This window comes from Vigna unguiculata, chromosome 6 (genome assembly GCF_037176805.1).
Source record: "Vigna unguiculata cultivar grain cowpea cultivar isolate G323 ecotype 2 chromosome 6, ASM3717680v1, whole genome shotgun sequence".
Classification (NCBI taxonomy): domain Eukaryota; kingdom Viridiplantae; phylum Streptophyta; class Magnoliopsida; order Fabales; family Fabaceae; genus Vigna; species Vigna unguiculata.
In genome coordinates, this window is record NC_140797.1 from 4,363,751 (window position 1) to 4,377,775 (window position 14,025).

A 14,025-nucleotide genomic window follows, 5' to 3' on the forward strand; every position below is an offset into this window, starting at 1 on the left:
AAATAACTAAAATGGTAATCTATTTCAAATACATGGAAACTATCAAAATATTTAAAGTCTTCAAAAGTCAACATGTAATCCCGCTCTCAGAACTCAAGCATCTCTTGGCTCACCTGTCAAATCATCTGCTCCCAGATAATAAGTTATCTGATCATCGCCACACACACACACACACACACACACACACATATATATATATATATATATGTGTGTGTGTGTGTGTGTGTGTGTTCCTGTAGAGAACAAACAAGATAAGTTAGGCACAAGCGTCATCTTACCCATGTAGTCCGCTATCTCCTCAATTGGCCTATTCCCGGTTGGTACATGTCGGCTTGGACCTAGGAGGGGTTACCTGCAGAAGGGACTCCGAAGCTCAAGTAAGTCAAAGCTCTCAGAAGGTCAAATCAGTGATTAATGGAGTAATGAATGCGTACCTTTAATTAATGGGGTCCACGTGTATTTATAGAGTATTAATTATGTTTGGTAATGGCATGGGTCGAGCCCTGGTTTGAGCCTCAGTTTGGGCTGTAAGTGGACCTGGTATAAATTAATTAATAATTATTTTATTTCAAATCATAATTTATAAAGACTTAAAAAAATATATTTGTAAATACTTTTTTGCAAAATAATATTATAATAATATATAGTAATATAAATTAATTAATACTTTTATTTAAATCAACCTAAATTAATAAGTTTGGGCTGATATGACCAAGTATTGCCGCTACCACCGCAACCATGGCCACACTACAGAAGACTGCAAAGCACTCCAGGATAAGATAGAAGAACTAGTCCGTGTTGGTCATTTTCGCCACTTCATCCGACGAGACGATCATTCCTCTCGATCCCGCCACCCCCCTCAATCCGACCACAGACGCCCTCCACACGACTCCCGTCACGACAAACGCCCAACTCAAACCGCTAACCAGGAACCCCAACCGGCCCGTACTGACATCACCCCCACAGATCCTCCACTACGTGGCACTATCAACACTATCTCTGGTGGCTTCGCTAGTGGAGGATCCACTTCTTATGCCAGAAAGAAACACCTCCACCATATTCAATCCATCAATCATATCACTCATTCCTACCACAAACGCTGTATGCCTCCCATCATTTTCACAGATGACAACTTTCATGGCCTCGACCATCACCAAGATGACCCCATGGTCATCACTGTTGAAATCGAGAACTACGTCGTTAAGAAAGTCCTTGTCGACCAAGGCAGCTCCATTGATATTCTCTACTGGGCCACCTACCAAAAACTCCAACTCCCGAACACTGCTATGGTCCCGTATGACGAACCCATCTATGGCTTTTCTGGCGAACAAGTATCCACCCACGGCTACATCGACCTTCACACCGTGTTTCGCGAAGGAACCCAGACCAAAACCATTCCAATCCGCTTCTTGATCGTCGACGCGCCAATATCCTACAACGTCCTCCTGGGCCGTCCTTCCCTCAACACCCTTGGCGCTGTTGTCTCCACCCCCCACTTGGCCATGAAGTTCCTTTCTCCTTCCGGTGACATCCTCACCGTCCACTGCGACCAACGCTTGGCAGGCGAATGCTAAATGACCAGCCTGCGCCCACAACTCCCAATTCAACAAACCAACCACATTGAGTGACCACCTGGCTCCGGCATCGCCCTATCAGGCGAAGATCTCGATCCTAGAGTAGGCCGAGACATTCGTCTCAAACCAGTTGAGGAGACATCCCCTCTAGATCTTCCCAACGGCTACTCCATCAACCTCGGCACCAGTTTGAACTTTGACGAGCGTGCCATCATTACACCCATCCTCATCAACAACACCGACCTTTTCGCCTGGTCAGCCGCTGACCTACCTGGGGTGGACCCTCTAGTAGCATCCCACAAGCTATCCATCTACAAAGAAACCCGCTACATCTTCCAGAAGAAGCAAACTTGACGAAGAACGTCGACTAGCAGCTAAGGTTGAAGTCGAAAAGTTACTAAACGCAGGATTCATAGAAGAAGCTCAGTACACCACTTGGCTTTCTAACGTAGTCTTGGTGAAGAAAGCCAATGCCAAATGGCGGATGTGTGTAGACTACACGGATCTGAACAAGGCCTGCCCTCGCGATGCCTATCCCTTACCCAATATCGACCGACTTGTTGACAAGCGCGGCAGGGAATAAAGTGCTTAGCTTTTTGGATGCATATTCTGGGTACAACCAAATCCCCATGGCCGTATCTAACATGAACAAGACCGCCTTCATCACGGATGATGCCAACTACTTCTATAGAGTTATGCCTTTTGGTCTTAAGAACGTTGGAGCAACCTACCAACGGTTAATTTACAAGGTTTTCAGTCATCTAATGGGACAATGTGTCGAAGGATATGTTGACAACATGGTTGTCAAGTCTCCAAGCCACCACCAACATGCCGAGGACTTCTCAACGGTCTTCTCCGCGCTACGCCAATACAACCTTCGGCTCAACCCCGACAAGTGTGTATTCGGCATTGACCGTGGTAAATTTCTTGGTTTTATGTTGACCCAACGCGGCATAGAGGCCAATCCCGAAAAATGCAAGGCAATTATCGAGATGCCCAGTCCCGCTACCATCAAAGAGGTCCAATGCCTCATAGGCCGCCTCACAACCATTTCCCGCTTTCTACCTAAACTGGCTGAACAAACCCAACCCATAGTCCAACTCCTAAAGAAATCCACCCGGTTCACGTGGACTGACGATTGTGAACAAATCTTTCAAAAACTAAAAACTACCCTAACCTCACCACCTATCCTCCACAAGCCGGACACCCGCCAACCCCTCCTCGTATACATCACAGCCACCGACCACACCGTCAGCGCCGCGCTCGTTCAAGAGATAAAAGGCACGCAGCATCCTGTCTACTTCGTTAGCAGAACGCTGCAAGATCCTGAAACCAGATATCAAATGGTAGAGAAGTTGGCCCTATCCTTAGTCCATGCAGCTCGCCGCCTACGCCCATACTTCCAAAACCACAACATCATCATCAAAACCGACTACCCCATCCAAAAAATATTGCAAAAACCAGATCTAGCCGGACGGATGTCATCCTGGGCCGTCGAGTTGTCGGAATTCAACATTCGCTACGAACCCCATGGCCCCATTAAAGCCCAATGTCTCTTAGATTTTGTCAATGACCTCCAGCACACACCCACAAAGGACCAGTGGACGCTTCATGTAGATGGTTCCTCAAATCCAAAAGGTGTCGGTGCTGGCATCGTGTTAGAAGGGCCTAATGACATCCTTATCGAAAAATCCCTTCACTTTTCCTTCAAAACATCAAACAACCAGGCCGAATACGAAGCTATCCTCGCTGGCCTTTCCCTTGCCCGCGAAGTAGGTGTCAAGACGCTAACGTGCAAAACCGACTCCAAGCTTACTGTAGGGCACCTAAATGACGAGTTCTTGATTAAAGACCCCATCCTTCTACAATATTACCATCTGGTCCGTGCAGTCATTCAATCCGCCTTTGAACGAGTCCGCATCGAACACATCCCAAGGACCGACAACATCAAAGCCGACATCCTCTCCAAATTGGCCAGCACCAAATTAAAAAGCCGCCACCGATCCCTATTACAGCAAACATTATCTACACCCTCCATCACACATACCTGTCAAAACCTAACCCACGCCCCAACTGACAACACCACCCCTTCCCAAAGCCATAACTAGACCACCCCCTATATCCAATACCTAAAAACCGGCAACCCCCCACAAGATGCAGACAAAACTTGGCTGGCTAAGGTCGCAAGGTATACCATGATAGGCGATGACCTTTACAAACGCGGATACGACCAACCTCTCCTCAAACGTGTCACGGCAGAGCAAGCACATTATAATATTAAAGAGCTACACGAAGGCATTTGTGGCTACCATTCCGGCGCACGTACCATGGCTACCAGAGTCCTTAGAGCCGGGTACTTCTGGCCGACTATAGAAGCAGACTACCAGGACTATGTCAGAAAATGCAAACCATGCCAAAAACATGGCAACCTCATCTACCAGAAGCAAGAACAACTCCATCACATACTATCCCCATGGCCCTTTGCTAAATGGGAATGGACATCCTTAGCCCCTTCTCACCTGGCAAGGGGCAACTGAAATTCCTAATTGTAGTTGTCGACTACTTCACCAAATGGATAGAAGCCAAGCCACTAACCACCATCACGACCCAGCAAGTTCAGCAGTTTGTTTGGAAAGATATTATATGCAGATATGGTGTTCCACATACCATCATCACAGACAATGGCCGACAATTTATAGATAAGGAGCTAGCCAAGTTCTACACTGGCCTGGGCATCAAACACATCACAAGTTCTGTAGAACACCCACAAACTAATGGACAAGCAGAGGTGGCCAACAAGGTTATCCTAGTGGAACTGCGCAAGAGATTAGATAGCGCCAAAGGCCGATGGCCCGAAGAGTTAGTAGAAGTGTTATGGGCTTACAGGTGCACTAGGGGTGTCAAAACGGGCCAGCCCGGCCCGTTTTGACCCGGCCCGATTTTGGCCCGTATTAAACGGGCCGGGCCGGGCTGGCTCGACATGGTAAAACGGGCTACTTTTTTGGGCCCGGCCTGCGGGCTGGCGGGCTGGCGGGCTGGCCCGCCAGTTTTTTCTGATCTGTATACTTTTTGGCCCAATCAGTCAGATTTTAATTTTGAATTTTTTCACATCTGTACAACAACAATGATCTATTATCACAACACAAAAACAGCCCTGGAATGCAATATATAATAACATAATTGATTCAGTTAAGCATCAGGCAGGTTCATTCAGACAAGAAAATGATCACAAACAATAGTCAGGGTGGTCTGCATTAATACAATAGTCCATGATTTAATGTAACCTAAAAAGAGGAGCATGAACATTCTCAGACTCAGTACACACATTTTCAGTTTCATGATCTTTACTTGGAGGAGGATTAGAATTAGACTCATGCTCATCCATGATATTAAATCTGATTCACTAAATCCTAATACAAACAAAACAAATAGAACCACAAATAATGTTCAACTTTAAAAGTGATTCAAAAAATCAAATACATGTCACTAAAAAATCAAATTCGACAAAATTCAGCAAGATCAACCTCCATACACATTATTAGTCACTCAAATAACCGAGTCACTGAAATCAGGCTAACAAAAGAAATGTTTTCATTTTACAGGCATGTAAGAAGCTTAACCAAATAGAACTTTCAGACTGTGAAATATTTACTTCCTGTGAGCCTTGCCCCATGTGCTTTGGTGCAATCCACCTTGCTCGAATTAAGGTTGGAAATTGGAATGCCCTGCTTTTCCTATGTGTTTCCTTTATACCACATTTATGATGTTTGGAGCTAACTCATTACAACATTCTTTTGTAACAGAGGTTAGTTTATGGAGCAAAGGCTGAGGCAGGAATTGCTATTGGGTTTGATGATTTTATTGCAGATGCACTGCGAGGTACTGGATTCTATCAGAAAGCAACACTAGAAATCAAAAGAGCTGATGGTAATGAGGCCGTGATTGCTGAAGAGGTCTTCGAGAAAACAAAGACAAAATTCCAAATGTATTAGATCTGTCATTTTTTACATTGGGCAAATCAGGAGTCCTTCATTTAAATTATTGATACTGGACTGAACTCATTTGAATACAAATGCTACAATTTGAAGTGCATTAGATAATGACTATATCAACAGATCTCGTTGTCTACGAAATTGAAATTGGGGGAAAATTTTAAGCAAGAACAGCACAACAATTACGATTTACAGAATGGGTCCAATCAAACAAGGGCAAATCGCAGCAACAACAACCACACATACACCATAACCTCCAATTTAGGGAAACCAATTTTACGGTTACGAAAATCATAAATTTAGGTCACAAATCGAAAAAAAAAGAACCAGAACTCAAATTACGAACAAACCTATCTTCGCGGTGGTGGTGGCCGTCGGAATCGTCGTGAATCGCAGTCCGATGGTGGCGTCGTGAATGGCCTGCACTCTGCGGCAGAGTCTCTGCCTTCGTGTTTCCTCGCCAGCGACGTGGGTGGGTGGAGGAGAAAGAAAAGTGGGTGGTTTCTGGTTTCCCAAAACGCGGGTGGAGTGGAGTGGAGAGGAGTGGAGTGAAGGAGAAGAGAAGAGAAGAGAGTGTGATGTTTGGCCGCGGGTGGAGTGGAGTGGAGTGGAGGAGAAGAGAAGAAAATAGTCTTTTCTGGTTTCCTAAAACGCTGCACACTGCACGTGTTTTTTTATGTATTATTAGTAACTCGTTCGGCCCGCGGGCTGGTCCGTTTTGGCCCGCGGGCTGGCGCGACGGGTTATCGGGCTTGACGGGCCGGGCTGTCTTGGATTGGCGGGCTGAATTTTTTGACCCGGCCCATGCTTTTTTGGTCGGGCTGGCGGGCCGGCCCGTCGGGCCCGGCCCATTTTGACATCCCTAAGGTGCACCCTCAATCATCAACAAACGAATCCCATTTAGCCTAGTTTACGGCGCCGACGCCATGATACCGGTTGAAATTGGTGAACCCACCCTGTGCCGAGAACTATACGACCCAACCCACAACCACCAAAACATGGCCACTCATCTCGACCTCTTACCCAAACTCAAAGAAAATGCCCAGATACGAAATTTAGCTGCCAAACAAAGAGCTGCCAGAAAGTATAACGCAAACCTATGTCCACGATCATTCACAATCGGGGACATAGTATGGAGAATGGCCAGCAGTGCAAGAAAGAAGGATGGCAAATTCTCCGCCAACTGGGACGGCCCGTACCGCATACGTGAAGACACAGGAGGATGAGCTTATCGCTTGGAACACTTATATGGAGAAGAGATCCCCAGTACCTAGAATGTGTCCCACCTCAAATTCTACTTTATTTATATGCATACTGTATTAAACCAAATACTTGTAACCCTGGGTGTACTCTTTTTCCTCACCCGATCTTTTTTCCCTAAGGACGGTTTTGGCCAAGGAGGTTTTAACTAAGCACCCCAGATTCAATGAATAAAATCAAGGGTTCTCAACTATACATCTTTTCTCTGTTTCACTTTCATAATCGTTTTAAGTTCCCCATCCTTACCACAAGTAAGCGGACTGGGTCGAACACCCTCAACTCGTTGGTTAAATCGTTTTAAGTTCCCCACCCTTACCACAAGTAAGCGGCCTGGGTTAAACACCCTACACTCGTTGGTTAAATCGTTTTAAGTTCCCCACCCTTACCACAAGTAAGCGGCCTAGGTCGAACACCCTCAACTCGTTGGTTAAATCGTTTTAAGTTCCCCACCCTTACCACAAGTAAGCGGCCTGGGTCGAACACCCTCAACTCGTTGGTTAAATTGTTTTAAGTTCCCCACCCTTACCACAAGTAAGCGGCCTGGGTCGAACACCCTCAACTCGTTGGTTAAATCGTTTTAAGTTCCCCACCCTTACCACAAGTAAGCGGCCTGGGTCGAACACCCTCAACTCGTTCGTTAAATCGTTTTAAGTTCCGCACCCTTACCACAAGTAAGCGACCTGGGTCGAACACCCTCAACTCGTTGGTTAAATCGTTTTAAGTTCCCCACCCTTACCACAAGTAAGCGGCCTGGGTCGAACACCCTCAACTCGTTGTTAAATTGTTTTAAGTTCCCCACCCTTACCACAAGTAAGCGGCCTGGGTTGAACACCCTACACTCGTTAGTTAAATCGTTTTAAGTTCCCCACCCTTACCACAAGTAAGCGGCCTAGGTCGAACACCCTCAACTCGTTGGTTAAATCGTTTTAAGTTCCCCACCCTTACCACAAGTAGGCGGCCTGGGTCGAACACCCTCAACTCGTTGGTTAAATTGTTTTAAGTTCCCCACCCTTACCACAAGTAAGCGGCCTGGGTCGAACACCCTCAACTCGTTGGTTAAATCGTTTTAAGTTCCCCACCCTTACCACAAGTAAGTGGCCTGGGTCGAACACCCTCAACTCGTTGGTTAAATCGTTTAAGTTTCCCACCCTTACCACAAGTAAGCGGCCTAGGTCGAACACCTTTAACTTGATGTTAATCGTTTTAAGTTCCCCACCCTTACCACAAGTAAGCAGTCTGGGTCGAACACCCTTAACTTGATGTTAATCGTTTTAAGTTCCCCACCCTTACCACAAGTAAGCGGCCTGGGTCGAACACCCTCAACTCGTTGGTTAAATCGTTTAAGTTCCCCACCCTTACCACAAGTAAGCGGCCTGGGTTGAACACCCTTAACTTGATGTTAATTGTTTTAAGTTCCTCACCCTTACCACAAGTAAACGGCCTGGGTCGAACACCCTTCACACACAATAGTACACGCAAACAAACATCTCATACATACACAAATATAACGAGCAATTAACCAGGGAGTAACCGACATTCATATCAAACATCAAAATAAAGAAATGTACGAGTTATTACAGACTTAGAATGATTAAACCAAATTGGAAATATCAAATTAAAAATCCTAAGCCTCTTTCTGCTCGGCCTTTTCCGTCACCACCTCGTTACCGCCAGCATCAACATCAACCGCATCCTTCACCCCATCCCCTCCTAGGCTAGATTCCGCCTCGTCTATAAGCACACCATCAATGACATCTTTATTGACATCAAACCTGGCGTCATTACCGCCAACATTCTCATAAAAAAATGACGCTTGACGAACCCCCTTCTGAAAGCCATTGATATGTTCTTGAATTATGCAGCTCTTTAAGTCTTCTAGTTCACCCTCCAGCCCGTAATTTTTTTCTTTAATATCGTCATAGTCGGCCTTAAGATCTGCAATCCGGCCCTTCAGCTTTTCTTCAGAATCAAGGCATCGTACCCTCCACGTCGCTAGCCTCTTCCTTTCCACTTCCCACTCCTCTTTCTCCTTCTTCCAAGCTTCCTTCTCTTCAGCGTGCTTATCAACTTTCTCCTGTAACTCTTCGACCTTGGTCCGACTTCCTTCCTTCAGCTCTCGTTCGTATAAGGATCCCACACGCCGACTAAACAGCAAGGTCTTGCTGCTAAATTCAACTCTGGCCTTCACCAAAGCTTTTGCCTCCATATTGTCAATTGAATCCATCAGCGATTCCAGCATATTAATCTCAATGTCTTTCCGAACAGTAGTTTTCGGAAGCTCAATCAACCCAACTTCTGGCCCCTTCACCCCGCTGGCCGAGCCTGCTCCCATCACAGCAGCTCGCACTTTCTTCACGTCTTTGCCCTTTCCCGGCCCAATAGGCAACTCCGCTTTCCTTTTTGTACCTCCATGCATGTGGACGTCTACTAGCGAATCTTGCAGATTGGGGACCACAGTGTTCCCGGCAGCTTTAGCCTTCACCGCCTTCTCCTTACGCAGGGTTTGGAAAAGTGTTAAGTTCTTCTTGCCAAGTTGCGCCATATGCCCTAAAGTACACAACACACAAATTGTCAAAATACTCCAACAAATAACAATGCTCAAAGTTACAAAAAAATACCTTCAATATCTATAATGGGGTGAACTGAATTATACACCCTAACTAAGCCTTTAGTGGGCATCTTATCGCTAAATTGCATCAAAGTATCCACCACATCCTTCTCACCCACCAACAAATCCTCCCTCGAAATTTCCTTATATCTCCAAGGGTTGCTGGTCCAGAAGAACGGGAATTTAGTATTACCATCAACAGTATAAAAATGTGACCGACCAGCTAGTTTTACTACAACTTTGAAGAACCCATCTTTGAAATGCTTGAATGACTGAGTGAAGGCCTCCAATTTGTTAAGACCAGGCCGGCTGATTAACGAGAACCATGTTATCGGACTCTTCGGCCTCGTGACAAAAAAGTATAGGAACGCTCGGGGAGACGGTTCCAAGTACAGCGCCATGCACAGTAATCTGAAAGCTTGCAAGTATACCCAGCTGTTCAGATGAAGCTGAGTAGGGGCAACGTTCAACAATCGCAGCACTCTCATAGTGAATTCGTCGAACGGTAGTCGGATGTGCAGCTGTGAGAAATGGCACATATACATGTAGAAGAATTCTTCGGTTGCTCCTTCTCGGCCATGGCACACACATTCAATAGTAGTAACCCGCTCTGGAGCAATGATGTCCCTTCGCACCCCCTTCTCGAAAATAGGTGTACAATTCAACCACGATTTTAACAAACGCGACCATCGAAACAACGATCGCTGAGTCCGCACATCTGTCGCTACCCATTCGTATTCGGTCTTCGCCGGCCAATTACTCTCCGCCAGCTCCTCTGTCGGATCTCCTCTAATTTCAACCACCCTCTCCATTGGGATTCTCCCTACACTACCCACTTCTTCCCTATCGCTATTATCATCTCGACTACTCCCGCTATCCCTAGACCGCTCACTACCCGAATCTGACAACGAAACCATATCGCTACTACTAGACATACCTGATTTCTTTAGAAAAGATGACGAAGGAGGAAGAGAAGATATCGGACAGCTCTAAATGCACGCGAACAAATTTTTTTGCAAATGAGACAGAGTGAATGAACTGCCAACATCATCTTCATTTATACACACGAATTTCAAGCGTCATAACCCTTTTCCGCCAAAAACATAACTCTTTTCAATCATCACAAAGTACCAAAATGGCGACGCCAAACCTCCCTAAATCAGCCTTCTGACACCCTTTCACCTGCCACAAACCTCTTCGCCTCTTCTAGCCTTAACACTGTTCATCACACTTAAAGGCTGAGGGACTGGTGTATCACACCTAGCCGATCCCGACTAGCACATCAACACATATCATCCTTCACCAACACATTGTATCAGCAAAGGCTGGGGGACTGGTGTACTGGACTTGGTCAACTTAACCATCTAAATGACAACCCTTACATATATGCTGGAAACAATCCAAGTACACGACTTGGGCCGGCATGGACTTAAACTCGTAACTGAACGAAGGCTAAACTAACAACAGAACGGCCAACCTAGGATAGTGCACGGGCAAGGACGACATCTGTCAAGTTGAAAAGTAACCAGATCAGACCACTCCTAAAGACTTAGCAAAAAGAAATCCCTCCTGCCATCCAATGAGCCCACAATAGTCGAACTAAGGGCCTGGGCCAAGGCCCAGGTCCACTTACAGCCCAAACTGAGGCCCAAACCAGGGCTTGGCCCATGCCATTACCAAACATAATTAATACTCTATAAATACACGTGGACCCCATTAATTAAAGGTACGCATTCATTACTCCATTAATCACTTATTTGACCTTCTGAGAGCTTTGACTTACTTGAGCTTTGGAGTCCCTTCTACAAGTAACCCCTTCTGGGTCCAAGCCGACATGTACCAACCGGGAAGAGGCCAACTGAGGAGATAATGGACTACATGGGTAAGGTGACGCTTGTGCCTAACTTATCTTGTTTGTTCTCTACAGGAACAATATATATATATATATATATATATATATATATATATATATATATATATATATATATATATATATATATATATATATAATGAATATGACACCCATTCCCAAAAAGGTTTTACTTAATTATCTTATCCTTTCAAATTACCCATCCATGACCTCATAGTCCTTCATGAGTCCTATGCATGAAACTAGGTCTTGGGACTTTACTGTGCTCCCACGAAACTATTCCTTTCGGGGTCCAATCCTACGAGCCTATCCCGCTCGTAGTCCTGCCCCACAGACTCCTCGCATGTAGTCAAACATCCAAGCCTTGCTTGCTTAGACCCAGGCACACACACAATCACCATACTATGGACTCCTCGCCCAATAACAACCGACGGGAACATAATTGTTCCTTGCCCATCGTGCGGCCGACACATGTAATCACCATACTAAGGACTCCTCGCCCAATAACAGCCGACGGGAACATAACCAGTTCCATGCCCATCATGCGTCCCACCACCAAGCACATCCCAGACCCCTATTGGACTTAGTCCATCAAGCCTAAACGCAAAGGTACATGAACTTAGTCCTTCAATTCCACTGATCACAACAACAACCAATTTCACAACCACTAATTTGCTTGCAGATATTTTTTTAAAGGCCTATATTTATCTCATTTGTTTTCAGTGGAATATTAACTTAGAGTTGTACTCTTTTAATTGAATATTAGTTTTGGAATTTGCTTTCATTTGGCACGATTAATAAAGATGAAAATTTTTCCTGTGTTTTGAGTAAGATGAATAATTAGATACTACTATTTAATGATATCTTATTTTATTTTAATTAAATTAGTAATATCCAGTCGGGATGTTACAATTCATACTTAACTATATTAGGAATACAAATTTGTTATGTGCTAAATACTACTAACCAAATTAATTCTTTCCTAACACATAATTATTCATTCACCTCAAAATATCCTTAATTTCCATATTCAATCATAACTCACATCCCAAATCATTCAAAATTTGGATTTAACTCCCTCACATATTTTCTATTTCTACCAAAGAAATAATCATCATAACTGTACATACCAAACCAATGAGCAAACTCTTTAAATTTTAATAACTACCATCTAGTATAAAACCCACTCCATCCAACCAATTTAATTCTTTTTCCTTAAATAAAATATTTACAAATTAACATTAATGAATTTCCCCATTCCAAATGCAATATGGTACTATACCTAAAAACTATAAAAGCAAACATCGAATCCGCAATTGCTAACCAATTACCAAACAAGATCACACTTTTACTTTTATATACTTCCTATATTAAAATAATGTCATAAATGTATTACGTTTGTAGTATCAAAGAACCAAATCCTCGATATATATCAATATATATTAACTACCGAAAAATATATATTATATAAAATTTTATGCAACTTTCTCTTTTCACATTTCAAAATATTATACTTAACATATTTTATACTATATTCCAATAGCCTTAATAAAACAACACCGTAACTTCGTAAACCTAGACCTTCCGTCTGTATTGGACAGCCTTCGACCGCTTATTCTTAAGCCATCCATTTAGGGATGTTAGGTTGCCCTACGGTACAAATTATAAATAATTATTTTCTTATACTATTATATTTTTTTTCTTTTCATAATATTATATAAATTTGATTAATTTCAAGCCACAAAACTATAAATATAGTAATTTATACCGTAAATTTTATTATTAAAATTCTATTCGATCTCCAAGATTATTTGTTATTTAGAATGACAAATAAATTATTTTTTTTGTGAGTATTGTCCGAATCGATCTTTGTTTTAACAAATTTTTTTTTATTGACAAAATATATGTATAAATATGGATAATATTTTATTTTTTCAATTGAGTTTGGAGACGAGTTATAATGTTATCAAACATAATGTTCTATCTATCTTTGTTAATCAACACAATAATCTAATCTTTGCAAGTGAATTTAATTACTTTGGATCAATTAAATCGAAGTCCGGTCTCTGTCTCCTAAAAACTGATTCCATCTCCAAAGACTACAATAAATAGATGTCTAGCTAAGTTCAAACCATCATCCACGACTGCATCATTTACTTAATATTATGTTTGATGTTGTCTTTCACATAGAAGACTAAACCTTGTAAGTTGATTTGCTTGTGATTTCATAGTTAACTAGTTCAATACGGTCTGTTTTTTTAAGTTGGTTTAGAAGTAAAAAAAAATATAAGTGCATTATAATTTTTAGTTTGAACAACGAAGTATTAATTAATTAAAATAATTTTTAATTATGTCTAAGTATGTTTTGTATTATAGTAGCACATTATTTTCATATTTTGTTTTCAAGATGTATTTGTATAAACGGGGTTGTTTTTATGTTTTCGTTAGTGTATTAAAGGTATAAACAAAAATAATTTACTATAGGTAAAAGTTGGAATAAAGGATGTTACTGTTTGAATTGACTTTATAATAATACATATGTAGCATTAATTTATAGTGTTACATTACAACTTAAATAAAATAAGATTTATGACCGAAGAAGTTTTATTATTTTGTATGAATATGTTAAAGTTCAGTAAAAATATGTTTTCTTTCGTCCATGATATGTGTATCCAATTTATTAATTTATTTTGCAAATGTTAGTAGTGATGTAGATAGTTT

At 42.6% G+C, this 14,025-nt stretch overlaps 1 pseudogene across 1 annotated transcript; it reads left to right on the forward strand.

Annotated features, from left to right (window-relative positions):
• Positions 1-4,554: 4,554 nt before the first annotated feature.
• LOC114188292 (guanosine deaminase pseudogene) lies at positions 4,555-5,595 on the forward strand (annotated as a pseudogene). The gene is made up of 3 exons (XR_014995888.1): positions 4,555-4,620; positions 5,147-5,281; positions 5,378-5,595. The product of XR_014995888.1 is annotated as a guanosine deaminase pseudogene (transcript).
• Positions 5,596-14,025: the final 8,430 nt, after the last annotated feature.